Source organism: Myotis nattereri (genome assembly GCF_964212035.1).
Source record: "Myotis nattereri genome assembly, chromosome: 7".
NCBI classification, from domain to species: domain Eukaryota; kingdom Metazoa; phylum Chordata; class Mammalia; order Chiroptera; family Vespertilionidae; genus Myotis; species Myotis nattereri.
Window position 1 is genome coordinate 16,839,874 of NC_138082.1, and position 16,009 is coordinate 16,855,882.

At 37.2% G+C, this 16,009-nt stretch overlaps 1 protein-coding gene across 1 annotated transcript in view; it reads right to left on the minus strand.

Annotated features, from left to right (window-relative positions):
* The window catches only part of ERBB4 (erb-b2 receptor tyrosine kinase 4), a 925,368-nt gene that overhangs the window by 56,693 nt on the left and 852,666 nt on the right, over positions 1-16,009 (minus strand). The window lies entirely within an intron of this gene.

Sequence of the window (16,009 nt, forward strand, 5' to 3'; positions counted from 1 at the left end):
TGTTTAAGGTGACAGACTACAAATAAACCTGGCTACTTACTAGCTATATGACCTTGGTCAATTTATTTGTGGTTCACATTACTTATCCATTAAATGGGGGATAATGATAGCATCTACCCTGAGGATTTTTTTGTAGATTCAATGTCATCATGTTTGTAAAAAACCTTGATCTTCTAAGATACCATGGTTTTCTAAATAAACAAATAACCTCCACATTTCATCCCTCTTATTAAAAATAATCTTTAATCACTATAAAGCAAAAGAACAGTCAGCCAACTGGTTACTCAGCAGGGTTAGGTAAAATACCTTCTGTTTCTCATTTTCTTTGTTCCTGAATGTTCTTCCTATCATTCTTCTCAGAGGAAGAATGCAGATTCACACAACTCTCCTAAACTGGCTTGGAGTTAACAATGCTTAATTCTCACATCTTCCAATTGCACCTATGATCTTCAAGAGACCTGGCCAGGTTATAGTTCTTGAGATTTTGAAATATTGAAGACAACCGAATTTCTGTCATTTGAATAATGTGCAATGAAAATATTATTTGTTGCTATTTGAAACATGTTTTTCACAGAGTCCCAATAATATTTTTTGAGTGTGTTCATATGCATGTAGTAGATGCTGTGGTGTGCCAGCCAGACACCTCTGAGGTACCAAAGTATTGATAAGCTCAGCTTTCAAATGTGTGGGCTGCTGATGGCTCTCATTAAAGTTCCATCAGTTTTGAGACATTAAAACCCCCAACCCAACTGTAAAGGGAGCCACGCTGCAAGGGTTTCACCCTTTCACAGGAGGCAGCTACACTCAGCAATCACTTGATACAGGGTTACAAAGGCCATACCCCCTTGGACAATTATGACAGGCTATTCTGGCTCCAGGGTACTACATAGGATCGGATGAGACCTCAGTTGCAATTTAATGATAGCCCAGAATTTCCCTCTATGTAATACTGCTTTTCACTGCCTTGTAGATGTTGTTCCTGAGAACACTTGCCAGATGACATCCTGCATGTAAGTCAGTCTCCGACACTGTTTTCTGGGAGCCAACCTAAGGTAATGTGTGTGAATTTCTTCTTTGTTTTCTTTTGTAATCTCAGGTACACATCATTTTGAGCTAGCCCTACTCTATAATTCAAGTGTGTTATTATTGTTGTTCCCTTCCATTCTCCACCCCAATCCCATTTTTCTATCCATGATAAACATCCACGGCATCATCCTCTTCTAATCCATCATCCATATTTTACATATTTTATCTATATTTTTATAAAGTGTATTGGCTATTTCTAATACATAAATAGTATTATGTCTTAAATAGGTTCATATTTTGCTCATTATGCTTTCTTTAGATTCAAATATGTTGCTATATGCAATCCAGCTTATTGCTTATCATTGTTGCATTAAATTCTACACACAAACTCAGACATATACACATATATCACGCAGGCATGCACTGTCATTTTATTGTCTGTTTTCCTATTGATGGACACCAAGCTTATCTCCATGTCTTTGACACTAAACAAACGAAATTGAGCACTAACACTATTTGTGCGATCCTATAAATTTGCTTAACAATATAAATAATGTGCTGTTTTGTAGTAATTTTAGCATAGGAGAATCTGGACACACAATAATAGCAATGGTCACAATGGAAAATACAACGTGGAGATGTTTATTATTTGTGAACACTGAAATCACATGGGGAGGACAAAATATAATTATGTATGTTATTATTCTGAATGTTTGTGTATATAAAATTAATATTTATTTAAGCACTCTGTGCCGTGGCACTGTTTTAAATGCTTTGTATATAGGAACTCAGAAGGACCCAAAAATTTAGTAGTACTCAGATTTGTACTACTGTTATTCCCATTTCAAGATAAGGAAACTGAGGACCAGAGAAGTAAGATACTTGACCAAGGGTCATAGCTAGTGGAGGGCAAAGCTTAGAACAAACAAGACTTGACTTCAGGCAGCTTGACTATAGAGGCGATAATTTTACCATTATAGCCAATAGACTATGAAATCATATATGAAACTAATAAAAGACAGCTTATGTAACTGAGTGATTATTGTACAGAAAAGGGGTTCTCTGGGAATTCAATGAAATAAAAACTCTTGCGCATAATAAACATTTGAGACTTGTACTTGTAAACAGACCTGTTTAATTTTGCTGGGTTCCGTAGTATGGTGCCTCTGGAGACACTTTACAAACTGTTTGTGAATTGAACTTAGTATTTTTGACAATTTTTAGATTGCCTGTCATTTAATTACATGTTTGTAGTTGGGTTAAATGAATGATAAAACCCAAAATTTGTAAGGTTGTCCAAGCTGTAGCTATTTTTTCCTTGTAGTGCAGTTGAAGCAAATTTCAAAGATTACAGTATTTGTGATGGGATAGAGTAAAGCAACTTAGGCCCAAACCCCGGAAGGTGATATTAGAATAACAGCAGGAGTGTATGTGGACTTATTTACAGATTTCTGAAGCTGGCAGTGATAATGGTATTTTTTTTGTCTTCTTGTTCCGACATTTCTCCAAAAATTCCTCTAAAATTGCATTTGCTACCCTACCCAAACTTCTGAAAATTTTCATTGGAAGAATTTGCAGGTCATCCTCCTTGGAACTCAAACTTCTCTTAAAGAACAAGAAAATAATAATAATAATAATAATAATAATAATAATAATAAAATACACAAGTAAACAAAGGAAGATTAAAAAGCATAAGTGAGAAGCCACTGCTTTCCTACTAAATAAATTGCAGGTAAAAGCTCATTGGCCTGGAACAAGGGAATACTAACCACAGCACAGTTTTTCCCTCTCCCTGACCTCTTGCCAATATAATTACAATGGAAGGAGTGAATTGTAGAGTGTCCACACTCTCAGAGAAGTATACTTAGAATGGATTACTTCTGCTCCTTAGGCAGCTGATCAATAAAGACGTGGGTTGCATTGAGAACAAAGATATCTGTGGGATGCAGTAGTTACCCTCTGTGTCTATTAAGAAATTAATTAGAAATCAATGAAGTGTGCAACCTATTAATACAGCAACCTCTAGATTAACAGATAGAAGCTGAGCCATTCTCTGAGCATACATATTGTGCAAATACATTCAAACGCGATAGGGAAGAGGTTGAGTATCTGACACCTTAGCTATAATTGAGCAGAAACAGATCATTCCTAATATTCTGTACTTTCACAGAATTGCATGCTGTGGGTTGAAAGCCATGCAGTTCAATAAGTGGGAATATGTCTATACAATTTTCTTACGATAACGGTATCAATTTTTCTGAAATATTCTTGTCACAAAACAAAACTTCTGCCATCATGCAAAATTAAAGAGTTTCAGTGAGTGTTTTCTTGAGTGTAGTTTACTCGCTTATGAGTTCAGGCAGTTGAATTTCATTATAACCACTGAATATTTTTTAAATAAGTATCTTCTCAAGAAGAGAAAGTGGAATTCCTCGAACACTAAGTGCTCTCCAGGGCCGACTGTGCCAACGCTTATCCAGCACATGTAACACTCACAGGGCGATACCCACACACTTCCCCCTGGAAGTCAACTAGCTACTTTCCAATCATCTGCTCTGACCCATGCTCCTCTGCAAAGCCCTCAAAAGGATCTGAACCCGAGCTTTCACTTTTTCTCTCAGTCCCTTACAGTCGATTTGGAAGCCCAGTGTTATGCATCTCCTTTGTGTTAATCTTTGCACGCTCCCTCTGACAGAATCCCAGGGCTTTCTCTCTAACCCCTGCAAAGGGACATAAGAGAAAAAGATTCTTGCTTTATATTTTCACTCATTTTCTAGCTCAACATCATCATAGGAGCGTCCGATATCACATAATTATGAAAGGAGGATGGCCTATTCCTATTTTAACTGGTAAGAAGTTGTCTTCTGGGTTTCTGTTGTATTCATAGGCTTCAGGATACAGACAGTGTCATAGAAATAACACAGATTTCACTTTTTTTCTAAGATCAACCTGCTTGCCCTTAGAAATATTCTAGGTATTTCTGGGGTTCCCCAGGGAGCCTCACAGATGTTCATAAATGCTTTATTGGTTCTTTATCTCAGGAATCTTTACTGGCATCCATAGTCATTGAACCCTCAGGTTGAACTGCTGTGAAAATGCTGGTGTTTTTGTCCCCACCTCCCTCTAACACATGTGTGTACACATGCACACATGCATGCACATGCATAAGCACTGAATCACCTCTTCTCTCCTGTAGCTAAAGAAAGTCCTTAAGCAGCTTGACTCTGTTTGTCACTCTAGCTTCTTTTCTTTGAACTCCTCAGCTGGAACTCTATGGCCCAAGCTAACCTGAAAATTCTCTTGGCTTTCTTGTCTTTGAACTTACCGTTCCCTTTACTTGAAGCACCCCCTTGCCATACATTACTACACTCCTCCTACCATGTTTTAAACAGATGCTCTATCCACTGAGCTAAACTGGCTAGGGCTGTGTTCTGATGTAAATGAATGTAAATGAATAAATAGTTACCGCTTTCTCTGAATCTACCCCCTACTCTAGTGCTGACCAATCAGTAGAGATCATGATCTTGACAATGACCCTAGCTCCCTTAGTCACCATGATTAATGACTTTTCCTCTGTATAACTCGAAGCCATCAGGAAGCCAAGTCTCAGCATGAGCTACTTGTGACTCTGGCCATGGTGCTATCTCTTTAATAAATCCTTACTTTCTTTGTTGTAAACTCCTCTTTGTGTCTTATTGAGCCTTGATGCATGCAGGCAAATGAACCCCTCAATCCAGTAACACTAACTTTAAGAAACTATAGACCCTTTATCAACCACTAAAAGAATAGTACAATGAAGTAACACACATGAGGCAAGAAACTAAATATATGGATTTAATGAAACTGGTGACCTTGGGTTATAAAAATCAGTGGGTTTATTTTGCTGTCAGGGAGAATTTATTTGAATCATAACTTCTATATTTCTTTACAATTGTAATAATATTTGGCAAAGTTGGACTACCTTTATATGGCTTCACAGTATTCAGTTTCATCTTAAAAACATCTAATGCAAATTTAATACTTTTGTCTTTTATGAGAATACTTAGCTCAGTCTGCAATAATCACTATATTAACATTTTTTACCCATTCAAATAGTCCAATTCATTATTACAAAACAGCAAGCTTCCCCAGCCTGTCATTAATTCCTACTGTTTTAATTACAAGAAAAAAATACTCTATGGAAGGCTTTTGTGGATAATGACACTGTAAACAAAATCTTATGCAAGTAAATGAAAATAAAGTGAAATAGTACTCTTTTTCTACATAAATATTCTGGTAGCAATACCATATTTTTGCCTAAAAAATCTGTTAACATACAGTGGTACTTTCTTTGAATTTAGTCACAAAGGGCTCCTTTAAACTATATGTTAATTTTGACTATTTGTAAACCCACAAGAGCTACATTCAATACCAATATTTTTATAAAACAGCTCTGCATCCATTAGGATTAGACATATTATTTTTCTTACTGTACTCCAACCAAACTTCATTTCTGCTCTGTTTATTGTAACTGAATGTAAATGACCTCAGTCTCAGGAGAGTCTAGCTATTCAAACCTTAACATAAAGTGCTACCTTAGGTTTACCAGGAAACAAAATCCAATTTTGACATCTGTGATAGTAGAATGTTTATATAAGAGTCTTTAGAAAACTGAGCACTTCATTTAGAATGTATGTTTCAAGGACTATGGCGGAGGTTTTGACAAGTCAGGAGAAACTCCATAGTATATATTTGTTTAGCCTTCTTATTATCATTATTATGTTGCACTTAAATCAGAATATATCACTGAGGGAGATTCTTCTGAATTTTATTTTATTTTATTTTTTAAATGTATTGTATTGATTTTTTTACAGAGAGAAAGGGAGAGGAATACAGAGTTAGAAACATCGATGAGAGAGAAACATAGCTCAGCTGCTTCCTGCACACGCCCTACTGGGGATGTGCCCGCAACCAAGGTACTGCCCTTGACCGGAATGGAACCTGGGACCCTTGCGTCCGCAGGCTGACGCTCTATCCACTGAGCCAAACCGGTTAGGGCTATTCTTCTGAATTTTACATCCCAGAGAAGTTGAGTTTCAATCCAAGTACTCTTGGAGGATAAATAATAGGCAAAATACTCTAGCAGACACACAGAATCTTCTAGAGCCAGTGGGCAACTGTACATGTGCACATCCTCTCAAATCTATGCCACAACAACACACACACAGATAGAATGCATGGCAGATTGTGATAAATGCTATAATGGAGGTACAAAGACATATGCATACCTGGGAATGAAAGATGAAATCTGAATGGAGCATTTAGCAATGTTTATTAACAAAACTCAGACTTAAAATACATTTTGAAAGACCAATAAAGTTTAGGAAATATTTTTAGTAGAGATATACCGCATTAAAAATATACTCATATACTCTTTGAAGATTAAACACAAGAATAGGTAAAATATTTTTTGATAAAATGTTTAAAATATGTAGAATGAAAATACAAAAAATAAAACTGTAAACAATAAAATATGTATGTAGATCTACGGTAGATGTCTGCTAGCACTGGGGTCATATATCTTACTAGAGGCCCAGTGCAAGAAATTCTGCACTGGTAGGGTCCCTAGCAGCTGCTGGCTTAGCCGGGGCCTCCCTCCCTTCCCCCGACCAGCTCTGCCCCCTGGTCAAACTCCTTCATGAACTGCCATCAAGGGGACAATCTGCATACTACACTTTTATTATATAGGATATCTCCTCTGAGAGCTTCACTAAAAGATATGCAGAACTAAGAATTGTGAGAGATTAAAATAATTAAAGGCACCTTTCCTATTCTTATAATATTAAAAATATCTTTGGGAAGGCTATAATATTCAAGGTTACATATTTAATGTCCTTCCGTGTTCTCAATTAAAAAGACCAATCACTAAATTTATTAACCACTCTTCTATTTACACATCTAGCATCCTATCTAAAAAAAGAGAAACATGGTAATTGGTGTACAACTGCTACCCTTCCCATTGGCTAATCAGCGAGATATGCAAATTAACTGCCAACCAAGATGGCGGCCGGCAGCCAGGGAGCTTGAAACTAACATGAGGCTTGCTTGCTTCAGTGACAAAGGACTCCAAAATTCCCCACCTGCCGCTGCAGGCCTCTGAGCTGCAACTCTAAGCAACTATGTAACAAATATAGAAGCTAAACAAAACCCCAGAAACCTGCTTTAGTCTGCCGGGCTTTAGCCAGCAGGATCGCAACATTGTAAGCAAAGGCCAGAAACCTACTTTCAGCAGCGGAGGCCTAAGAGCTGGAGCCAAGCCTCAAGATAAAGCTGGCCCAGAATAAAAAAGAGAGAAAGAAAAAAAGGAGCGGTTGGGAGCTTCAATCACCCCCAGCCTGAAAACAGCCCTCAGCCCCTCACCCAGATTGGCCAGGCACCCCAGTGGGGACCCCCACCCTGAAGGGTGTGTGACCAGCTGCAAACAGCCATCATCCCCTCACCCAGGCTGGCCAGGCACCCCAGTGAGGACCCCCACCCTGAAGAATGTGTGACCAGCTGCAAACAGCCATCATCCCCTCACCCAGTCTGGCCAGGCACCGCAGTGGGATCCCCAACCCTGATCCAGGACACCCTTCAGGGCAAACCAGCCGGTACTCACCCATACACCAGGCCTCTACCCTATATAGTAAAAGGGTAATATGCCTCCCAGCACCAGGATCAGCGGAGCCACGAGGCCTCCCGGCACTGGGATCAGCGTGACAGGGGGCAGTGCCCAAACCCCCTGATCGCCCTGCGGCTCTGTGTGCGGGGCCACAACCTCCCTATCCACCCTGCTCTGTTTGTGACAGGGGAAGGCGCCCCAACCCCCTGATCCGCCCTGCCCTGAGTATGACAGGGGGCGGTGCCCCAACTCCCCTATGGGCCCTACTCTGTGAGTGACAGGGTACAGAGCCCCAACCCCCCTGATGGGCCCTGCTCTGTGAGTGACAGGGGGTGGCGCCGCAAACTCTCCATCGACCCTGCCTTGAGTGTGACAGGGGACGGTGCCCCAACCCCCCAATTGGCCCTACCCTGAGCATGACTGAGGGTGGCATCACAACCTCCCGATTGCCCCGCTCTGTGCATGACAGAGGGCGGCACCCCAGCTCCCCAATTGGCCCTGCTCTGAGCCCAACCAGGGGCTGCACCTAGGGATTGGGCCTGCCCTCTGCCATCCGGGAGCAGGCCTCAGCCAGCAGATCGTTATCTCCCAAGGGGTCCCAGACTGGGAGAAGGCACAGGCCAGGCTGAGGGACCCCCCTCACCCCCCCAAGTGCACAAATTTTTGTGCACCGGGCCTCTAGTCAAATATAATTACCCATATGAACTAAAATTATTTAAGTCTAGGTAATCATACCCACTAATACCTAATAGTGCATCTGACACATAGAATTTGATAAATAATGTTTAAATAAATTACTGATGATAGCATTTCTGAATTTCTATCAGAATCATCTGACAGAACTAGACATAATTTAACTTACAAAGAAGCTGCATTTTCATGTTATTACAGTATTTTCCTAAAATGCTTTAGATGGTATAGTATTACTAGCAGAATATTGAAAATTGTATGAAAATAGGATGTTTCCTCAGGGATTTAACTATTTTATAAAATCTAATATTTTAAATTTGATTGCCCAAAGTTCAACTACTATTTTTATCTATTAACATTGGCAGTTGAAGTGTAGTTTATCTACATTAGCAAGTGGTTATTCATTATAATGTCAACATAAATTGAGCTCCTACTCATGAATGTGTTCATTGTTCTTTTCTGTTGAGGACAGGAGTTTATATCCCCTTTCATTTCTATTTATTTATTTATTTATTTATTTATTTATTTATTTATTTAATGCTCACTTTTAAAATAAACAAACATTCATGTGCAATCTAGAGTAAATCTAAGTATGAAACAGAAAGCTCAAATACCATCTGTGAAGAAATAGCTTCATCCCTAATTAATGTGTATCAGGTATTACAACCCATTTCATTACTTAAGACAATATTGGGCTAAATAAAATAAAACTCATTTAATGAAAATGAGAAATTACCTACAGGAACATTGTACATATTGGCTACAATATTCTTGTGCTAAAGAAGGATAACTTGATTCCCATGCAAGTTGGAAGTCTAGATGTATTTGTGCTCAAAAGAAGATAGGAAGGAGCCTCCAGCCAGCGGTTCTCAACCTATGGGTCACGACCCTTTTGGTGGTCGAACGACCCTTTCACAGGGGTCGCCTAAGACCATCCTGCATATCAGATATTTACATTATGATTCATAACAGTAGCAACATTACAGTTATGAAGTAGCAGTGAAAATAATTTTATGGTTGGGTCACAACATGAGGAACTATATGTAAAGGGCCAGAAGGTTGAGAACAACTGCCTAGGGAATTATCATTCTAAAAGTGTTTACAGAGAATCTACTATATTCTAAGCACTGTGACTTATCAGCAAGAATTTACATAATGGTAAACTCCCTGTTGTACACACTTTATACAACAACCTCATGTAATACATACTACTTCTGTCTTACAGATAATAAAACTGAGTCATGGCAATGTTAAGTGACTTTTCAAAAGACACACAGTAAACAATATAGTTGGAATTTTAACTAGGCAATTTGGCTTCAGGTCTAGGGAATAGCATGTGAAAAACCGAGGTTAGAGGAATTATGAAATTTGGCAAGTCTATAAAAAATCCAACGTGGCTGGGCAGAAATAATGAGATGGGAGCTTGGTGTGAGATAAGGCCTATATGCAGCTCAGAAATCCACTTTAGGGATTTTGACTTTTATCTTAAGAGCAATGAAAGCCATTGGTGTGTTTTAATTGGGAAGGCAGGGAAGCAAAACAACTACATTTTATTTTGAGAAAACCTCATTGGCTACAGTGGTATTAGGACTGATTAAAGAGAGATGATAAAAATGAAAATTAGAGCTAAGGGGCTATTTTATAGTTCAGATGAGAGTTGACAGTCTGCACTGGAGTGGTGGTTGTAATGGTGGTAGAGATGAAGAGAAGTAGTTTGATTTATAAGATAATTGAAGAGCTAATATCAACATAGTTAATATCACATAGAATAGGAATAAGAGAGTGGAAGTGCCAAACATAACTTCATATTTTGAGTTAGTGCTACTGGGGAGATGATGATATATGCAGGACTAGTTTTGACATTATTCAGGTTTCTGGTTAAATCTCCTTAAGAAGCCTTCTCAAAGGAATTGAACTAAAATATCACCCTCCCCTCTGTAAGTCTCTAAATCCTTATCCTCTTTATTTTTCTTCATAGCCCTTATGATTACCTGACAATAGATAAACATATTATATATTTACCTGTTTACTGTATGTTCCCCCATCTGTAATAAAAGTACCATGAGGTCACTCGTATGTAAGTTTTACTCTCTACCCTTTAGAACAGTGCCTTGCATATCACAGGTGGGCAATCGATTTTTATTGAATAAACACATGAATGAAGGAAGAGTTACCAGAATATGTAGAATGATTAAAGCTGTGGATATGGATGAGATTCCTTCAAAGGGAGGAAACATATATGAGCAGTAGGCAAAAAGAAGAAACACTGGGGAAGAATATTGAGATGACAAATTGGGGGGATCGGAGAGGATCCAATGGAGAGTAATGCTGGGGAATCTAATGAACAAAATAAACTGATGAGCAAAATAGATCCAGAGGCATGGATGTATGGAACAAAATGACAGATCTTAGTGGGGATGGGGATGGAAGGGTCAGGAAGAAATTAACCAAAGAATATATATGCATACATGCACAACCATGGACACAGATAATAGTATGAGAAAGGCCCAGGTTTGGCCGGGGGGGGGGGGGGGGGGCGGGGAGGGAAGTGGAAGATGGGTGACATCTGTAATACTGTCAATAATAAATAAATTTAAAAAAATGAAATGATTGACAATGTCAAATCCAGAATGTCAATATAAGAAGAGTGAAGAAATGCTATTGGAATTGAAATAGGCACCTAGGAAGTCATTTGTAGTGTTGTTTTTAAAAATATATATTTTTATTAATTTCAGAGAGGAAGGGAGAAGGAGAGAGAATCATTGATCAGCTGCCTCCTACACCCCACACTGGGGATCAAGCCCGCCACCCAGGCATGTGCCCTGACCAGGAATCTAATTGTGACCTCCTAGTTCATAGGTCGAAGCTCAACCACTGAGCCAAGCTGGCCGGGCATTAGTAGTGTTATTGAAAAAAGTTTTGCTTAAGTCTTAGGAACAGAAGACAGGCTAATGGTTTGAAGAGGGAACTGGAGATGAAAATGGGGAGATAGCAAGTTTATTTTTTCAAGAAGTATGGCTATCAGAAAATGAAGGGAGGTAGGGGATTGGTGAGGGATGAAGAGAGAAGGGATGATGCGAAAAGGAATAGTAAGTATAGAAAGTATATAGAAATTGATGCAAACCTCAGAGAATGGTGGTCATGAGAATTTGATCAAAAGCCTAGCCAAGGCGTAACTATTCTCAGCCAGGGAAGAGGGTGGCGAGAGAAGAGCAAAGGTAAGTAGAGGGACATATAGAACCTAGCATATGGACTAAGCTATACTAAGCTGGTTTAAGCAACAAGATCAAACTAAATTCCACCTCTTGCAAAGCTTGTAGGTCAACAAAATTATTCATTCCCCATAGCTAACTTAAATAATACATGCTAGACTCATGCTACACAACTTAAGGCTATATAAAAGTATCCTGTCTCAAAACAAGATTTAGAAAGAACCATTTAAAGTAGTTTCAAGTAGTAGTTGTTAGTGCCTAACTTAAGTGCTGGGCATAGAGTATGGACTCAAAAGTTATTAGATATTGGAATTGTCAAGTTAGCAAGAGTAAACTTCTATTATCTATAAACTTGGCTTGTTTTCTCATACTATAGTCATTATATTTCACTAGAAGTAGTACTCTTGGGAAATTTATTTTTTATTTGTACTTCTTTTAAGTGACATTCATCCCAAGACACAGCTCTAAATATTTGCCACATATTCAGAACTCAAGCACACATAATTATATCCAAGTTAAAGATAAACATACATATTTTTGCTTAAGAAGGAATTACATTTTTGGTTTGTGTTTCAGGTAATGACATTTTTAATAAAAATATATGAATAGGTTTTATTTCTTCCCATTTTTTATGTATGGAAAAATAAGTATTGCCCCATATGATTTTAATGGATCAACTAAATATTAATACCCATGAAAAATAAAAACAATGAAGTAGCTCTGTAACCAACTACCTCAATTTACAGCAGATTATCTATATGAATATGGTATTGGCCAAATTAAGTCATGTAGGTAAATATTACCAGATACTTCCTTCAAAGTCTTCTTCATGCACTATGTATTTCATAGTATAAGACCCTAATTACATTTCAATGGCATCAAAATGGTAGGAAACATCACTGAGCTTTATCTAAAATAATGTTATCAGTATTATAATAAATAATTCAATATTTCTAATAATAGTTTATAAATAAAGCACAACCTAGATAGACATAAAATTATATTGCACTAAATGTGTACAATTCTAGCTGAAAAAATAAGAAATAATTAAATATGTCTGTCACTGTGTTTAAATGACAAGATATTGAAAATTTAATTTAAATCATTTTAAACCTTTTAAGCTTTTATAATACATTAAATTCATGCACTACATCTATAATTTCTTTTCCCCAATACTAAATTTTGAGGAGAAAATTTTTAGCCAAGCTTCCCAGTGATTTGCTATTGTTTTATTAATTGTCATATGTGTCTTTTCATTCGAGGTGCTAGATAATGGCTTCAACAATGAGATGGTAACACTTCAAGAAATGGGCAAGTTAACATTTGATTAAATAAAATAATTATACTCATCTCATTTTGTAGGAGTATAATTAAATTCATATCCTTAAAGTTTAAGGTCTCTGAGGTCCTGAGCTCATTTTTAAAAGTGTGTTAAAGGTAACGAACAGTAGCTAATACTCGAGGCCACGGCACATTGCAACTCTATAAAGGACAACTCCCATACCAGATTTTGGTTTATTTAATTTAACCATGTTTATTTTTCCTCTTGAAATTTCCTTCATGTTCCCTGTTTCATACTCTGACACTCTTTAATGCCTTCACTAATTAATTATCACTTAACAAAAAGAAGAAAACAAGGAAAATGGAAAAGCATGAGCGAATTAGCAGTATCCAAGGTGTTTTTTACTACATCTACTAGACGTATTTTCAAATGAAAAGCTGTAACATTTTCTTAAATTCATGAAAATTGAAGCACACATTGCATTAGTGTACTTTGGTTCTCAACTTCATAGACATGTTATAAATCAAACTATTATCTCATCCACGGGGAAATAGCAGAAAAATAGACATGGATCCTGGTACAGAAACTGTTTTGTGTGGCATCAGACTAACTAACATTAAAAATGTATCTATGGCAACTAAGCCATCTGTCTGCCTGCTATTTTGTAGAGAGTTCTTTATCTGCTTTAATGTACCTGTACATCCCATTTTACAAACCACACTAGCACTGCTTCAGAGAACTGTCTTGGAAAGAAACGCCTACCTACTAAAGTTCAATAGTAGTTGTAGGAACAATAAATATATGAAAACTCCATATATCCTCACAAGCAGAGAAAGTCCAATGATCAACTGTATAAATACTAATTTAATGAGAGTACATGTGTCCCTAAATAACTTTAAGAAAAGACAAGTAAATCTCTAAACATTTATCTACAATTGTACTGTGTAGTTTTTCCCACCATTTTTATCTAGTAAAATATACTCATCAGCTTTTTTTAAAAAAATAGGGCTAATACCATGGATTAATATTAGAGTAAATCTAGCCTTTTATTGTTGCATTAATATATTTTATTTAAAATTATGTATTGATTACATCTATGAAATATCCTCCTTTAAACATATTATAACCTGAAAATACTTACGCAGAGAATATAAATTAAGACCTATTAAGATTTAAGAGCTTCTGAATAAAAGCTTAGAAGGCATCAAACAGTAAAATATTTTAGTTGTATCTAAGACATTACAAAGTTAAATCCAGTTTATTAGGAATCCATGTATTTGCTCACTGTATGTTTCACATGCTTAGGGCATATTTGGCATGTAGTAGATGTGGTACAAGTACCCAATCCGCTGATGCCAGAAGACCTCGAACAGTAAGATTCCTAGAGCAGATGCATTTGTACCCTGACTTATTTTAGCAATTTAAAGATTTTTAAGGTATGTGAGTTAATGCAGGAAACCAGAATTTTAGAGTACATGTGACAAGAGAAACTTATAGAGGATGTCAGTCAAGGGATTATTGTATTAATTTTAAAGGTCACATCTCCTACTCCCTGTTTTAATTGGGATCATTGTAATCGATGTTCCTTAGTGTCTGCAAAGAGACACCCATGAGAGCGCCATTAGGTAACAAGCAAAGGTAATAACTTTTCCTTTTAAGCAAACAAAGACCATTACCAACTTTCATTCGGGTTGTCAGGGAGCCTTCCCGCCAGGGTGGTTCTGCGCCCTCCCTTTTGTAAGGAGGTGACACAGGATGTGCCCTCAATATTTCCTGGTGAGTTTTGAAAAAATTTCCTAAATAAAACTCTAATGTTCTATGAACCATTATTTGCTAACGTATCAGTCTTTGGTTCTTAAATTGGGTTTTATCCTTAATGATGCTCCTTCAATGTCCTTTTTATTTCTGCCTCCAATAAACTTCCTTAGAACAATGAAACAGAAATTACCTTGCCTAAAATGACCATGTTTTAATAGAAAACACTCTTATACACACAGACAGCTTACATGTTTTGAGTGCATGAAGCATAATTCAGTGTTACATAATCTGCTGACTGCAAGCTGACATTTTTTAAAGGGATTATAATTACGATTTCCTACTAGATGATTTGAGAAATTATTTCTGAAGGTAATTCAATGGACTTGTCATTTGAATGCCATCATATTCCAGGCACCACAGGGAACAATGGATTCACAGGAGTGTTTGACAGCTCTCTGAGCAGTAAGCAGGTGGCAGCACTGTTCAGCTGTCTTTTGCCTGTGTGTTTTTGTTTGTTGATCGATTTGTTTGTTTGGTAAGTTGGTTGGTTGGATTTTTTGCCAAATGAAATCAGTTTATTTACCATCAGAAACAAAAGGGGGGGGGAGATTCAAATGTCCATATGCATACATATAAAGCCCATATAGATTTCTCATAATTTGGGAAATTTAAAATGATTACCTAAGGATGAAAATCACACACACATGTTCATATTGTCATACTTTTTTCTTAGCTTGTTCATATGTGATTGACTCCTTTTTTATTCTGCCCTATTTTACTATTTGGAGTAAAAAGATGACAACAGTGAAATCGGTCCCCAAGTGCAGTGCTCTGAATTTAGTGCTTCTGTAAGCTTTCATTTTTGATAATTTCAAGATGGATTTATTTTTTGTGTTTTCTCAGATTCTTCACAATTCACACATGCCTCATTTCACCAATTCCCATAGTAATGATTTACCTTTGAGTGACTTTTAAAAGAGTAGCCATAAGTTTCAGCCAGTTCACAGAAAAAAGTTTCAATTTTCTGAAGGTTCAGGCATTTAAACATATGGTGGGTGATTTGCTGGTTTGTTTTACTCAGTACCGCACATCCACATATGTACACACTTATACATCTGCACCTCAAGTGTACAAACTTATTGTTTATAAATTCATGAGGATTATGCATTTGGGAAGCCACCTCTGATAACTGACGAATTTGAGGTAAGACACTTCTTTCAAATTTAATATTTTTCCATTGGTTAAGTGGGTGATACCAACGGCTACCTCACAGGTTTGATGAGAGACCAGGATGACACACAGTATATAAAACATTCTGTAATTAGAATTACTCTGTTTTAAACATCATTTGATGCCTGTCTCATCACCAGGCAATAATCTAGTCAAACTATGTAAGAATAT